At 44.7% G+C, this 4,060-nt stretch overlaps 1 long non-coding RNA gene across 1 annotated transcript; it reads left to right on the plus strand.

Moving 5' to 3' along the window:
• The first annotated feature begins 261 nt into the window (after positions 1-261).
• On the plus strand, positions 262-1,697 carry LOC144339128 (uncharacterized). Its single transcript, XR_013413824.1, has 2 exons — positions 262-484; positions 1,329-1,697. It is a non-coding gene; the product is annotated as an uncharacterized LOC144339128 (long non-coding RNA).
• The last annotated feature ends 2,363 nt before the right edge of the window (positions 1,698-4,060 follow it).

The following is a 4,060-nucleotide window of genomic DNA, read 5'->3' on the forward strand; positions in this document are numbered from 1 at the left end:
GGCGCCCGCCACCTCGCCCGGCTAGTTTTTTGTATTTTTTTAGTAGAGATGGGGTTTCACCGTGTTAGCCAGGATGGTCTCGATCTCCTGACCTCGTGATCCGCCCGTCTGCTTTTATTCTTAAGTATTTGAAGAAACCAGAAAATACAACCAACTGAAAGGCGTTTTCATTTTAAATGCCTGTAAACCCGAACATGTCATTCAGTGAGCTTCCTTGTAAAGCTGAACTCAAACATCATTTCCTCCTTTACTGCTTCCCAGGTTTGCCCTTCGCCCTTGGTTGGGTTATTTTTACCACCTTTGAGCTCTTCTGGTTTGGCTACTGCTTCTCTTACTGCTCTGCCACAGTGGCCTTTTCGTTGGGAAGTCAGACCTGTGGCCAGCTTTTGGGTAAAATACTCCTTGGAGCCTCCTCATCTTTAAGATATAGATAATACTCTTGTGCCCTGGAAGTTGTGGAGATTGACGAAGATAAGGTTTGTTTGTAAGTATGCTTTTGCCCTTAAATTTCATTTTATCATGTTCATCTTTATTTTGATAACTGAGGACTGAAGGGAACCTTTATTTATTAATTTAATTTAATTTATTTATTTTTTGAGACAGAGTCTCGCTCTTGTTGCCAGGCTGGAGTGCAGTGGTGTGATCTTGGCTCACTGCAACCTCTGCCTCACGGGTTCAAGCAATTCTCCTGCGTCAGCCTCCCTGGTAGCTGGGATTACAGGCTCCCGCCATAACGCTCAGCTTATTTTTTATGTATTTTTGGTAGAGACGAGGTTTCACCACGTTGGCCAGGCTGGTCTCGAACACCTGACCTCAGATGATCTGCCCGCCTCAGCCTCCCAAAGTGCTGGAATTACAGGCAAGAGCCACCACGCCTGGCCTGGAGGGAACCTTTAAAGTCAACCTGTCCTATCTCCTGGCTGATGCAGGGATCTCCCTTTAATGTCCATTGTGGCCTTACCCATTGTTTGGTGGCCCATTTGAATTGTTGCGCTGAACTCCCACCCCCACACACAACAGATCGTAAGATACAGTGTTGCTTTATGTACCTCTAAGAAAGCAAAAAGTGCTACAAAGTAAGCATAATAAGGGACAATTGGCTATAAGACAAAATTCAATTTTAGAGATATTAAAATGTGAAAAACTGTGTATCTTAAGAGATTTACTCTTTACCATCTGCTCTGTGCTGCAATTTTTTAAAAGATAAAGTGCTCATTTACTGAATTTAAAATAAATCCATGTGTGTATGCATGCGTGTATATGTGTACATATGATATAAGTAGGCTTGGACTTCAGGGAACTTTTTTTTTTTTTTTCTTTTGAGACAGGATCTTGTTCTGTTGCCCAGGCTGGAGTGCAGTGGTGTGATTATGGCTTGCTGTAGCCTCAACCTCCCAGGCTCAAGTGACTCTCCCCTTCAGCTTCCTGAGTAGCTGGGACTATAGGCATGCACCACTATGTTTGGCTAATTAAAAATAAATTTTATTAGAGACAAGGCCTCTTTCTGTTGCCCAGGCTGGGACTTCAGGGCCCTGTCAAGTGTGCTTCTGTGTGTATACAGATTTTCAGATTCCCATCCCTGCTGTCCACTCCAGGATAGGACCTGAGTTAACCGTATTTTAGAAAGATAATGACTTGTCTTCATCAGTTATCTTTCTGCTAGTCTTTATGCATTCTAATAAAATTTTCAAAACAGTGGCTGAAAGAGAACTGTGGCCTGTTTCTCCCTGTGCCTATCAGCAGGCCTCAGGTGTTTCCTTTCTCCCTTGTGGACATTTCTGTGCATTTTCCTACAAGAATATATGTGATGGGTCATATATAGTTTTCCTTCATATTTGGCTTCTATTAAAAAAATCATCCAACTCAGAAAGCTTTTTATTTCCTAGAAAAAAATTTAAAAGTGACTGATTTCCGAGTATTTTTATTCCACGGAGAGACAGCCAGCTGTGATGGAGGCTCTTCTAGGCAGCAAGATACAGGGTAACTTAGATTCTTGTGCTGGCTTCACCGCTTGCTTATGGTACTTCAGTTTCCTCCTCTGTGCAATGGGCATAATAACACCTGCTCCTTTGACTTCACAGATCATTTAGGAATGAGTGAGATTATATAAAGTAACATATACTTAGTATGCATAATAATACAATATTTAAAGCATGGAGGACAGTGTTACAGGTACATAGTAATTCTGAAAGTGCTTGTTGATATTAATCACTTCTTTCTTTCCCCCTGCATAAGAAATGTCTTTTCTTTTTAAAAAACATTCTGTTCTTTTCTCGATGATTCCAGAGAACCGTGTCAATAAGACTCATAGGGAAAGCCCATAGAAGGTTTTCAAGAAATCCTGTTAGCAATGAACAACACACACAAAAGCTCCGTCCACATGGAGTTTACATTCTGTTTGGGAGAGAGGGGAAATAAACAAATGAGTATATTGTAGTATATTAGAAGGAATAGCTTCTAAGAAGAAAAATAAAGGAAGGGGATGCCAGGGGGTTGAGGTGTCAGCTAAGATATGAAAAAAGACAGAGACGGCTACTGCACCACGTTGGGCGGGGTGGTGGTGGTGGTGGGTAAGGGCGGGTGGTAAAGGTAGATTACAGGTAGAGGGAATAGCAAATACCAAGACCCACGGGTTCTGAGGAGCAGGGAGGAGAGACGGGGTAGCTTTGAAACTGTGGGACAGGTGAGTAATGTAATGGTAGAGGAGTGCCTCTTTTCCAGGTGTGGTCCCTTAGCAATCTCACTGGTTTTTTATTTTATTTCATTTTATGTTATGTTATGTTATGTTATGTTATGTTATGTTATGTTATTTTTTGAAACGGAGTCTCGCTCTGTCGTTCAGGCTGGAGCGCAGTGGCGCAATCTCGGCTCACTGCAAGCTCCGCCTCCCAGGTTCACGTCACTCTCCTGCCTCAGACTCCCGAGTAGCTGGGACTACAGGTGCCCGCCGCCACACCTGGCTAATTTTTTTGTATTTTTAGTAGAGATGGAGTTTCACCATGTTAGCTAGGATGGTCTCGATCTCCTGACCTCGTGATCCGCCCGCCTTGGCCTCCCAAAGTGCTGGGATTACAGGCGTGAACCACCGCGCCCGGCCTAATCTCACTGGTTTATAGTCTCAGTCTGTCATTGGAATCAAGCCTTAATGTGAATGTTGTCATATTAATATCACACCTGTTTGTCAGGTCATTTTTGGCTGCTTTTTTTTTTTTCCTTCGAGACGGAGTTTTGCTCTTGTTGCCTAGGCTGGAGTGCAGTGGCCTGTTCTCTACACACTGCAACCTCCGCCTCCCGGGTTCAAGCCATTCTCCTGCCTCAGCCTCCTGAGTAGCTGGGATTACAGGCACCCGCCACCACACCCGGCTAATTTTTTTGTATTTTTAGTAGAGACGGAGTTTCGCCATGTTGGCCAGGCTGGTCGCCAACTCCTGACCTCAGGTGATCCGCTCACCTTGGCCTCCCAAAATCCTGGGATTACAGGCATGAGTCACCACGCTTGGCCTGTTTTTTTGTTTGTTTGTTTGTTTTGCAGTCTTTTGGGGATCTCATCAGGTTCATTTAGGGCTAAATAAACTGACCCTCCAAGGTACTTAATGACTTATGCTGAAGGACCCTGTGAAAACCTAAATGGTATGCTTCAGGCCTCGAAGCTGACGTGAAAGTGTGTTTTTAAAAGCCCTTTGTTATGGTATAATTTTAGATTGGTTGAAAAGTTACAAAACATGTGCAAAGAGTTCCCATACACCCTTGACCCAGCTTCCTCTAATGTTAACATCTTATGTAACAATTGACCTTAAGTTTTAAAGAGTGATGGGTATGTGTACATCTGTGCATGCACACATGTACACACACACGCACACCCACACGCACCCCCACGCACACCCCTGCACGCTCACACCCACACATGCACCCAACACACACCCCATGCATATCCCCCACGCACGCACACCCACACATGCACCCCCCCCACACACCCCATACACCCCCACACCCACACACGCACCCCCCAGCACACCCCCACACACACGCCCCCCACACGCCCCCCCACACGCACCCCCTC

Source organism: Macaca mulatta, chromosome 2 (assembly GCF_049350105.2).
Source record: "Macaca mulatta isolate MMU2019108-1 chromosome 2, T2T-MMU8v2.0, whole genome shotgun sequence".
Lineage (NCBI taxonomy): Eukaryota > Metazoa > Chordata > Mammalia > Primates > Cercopithecidae > Macaca > Macaca mulatta.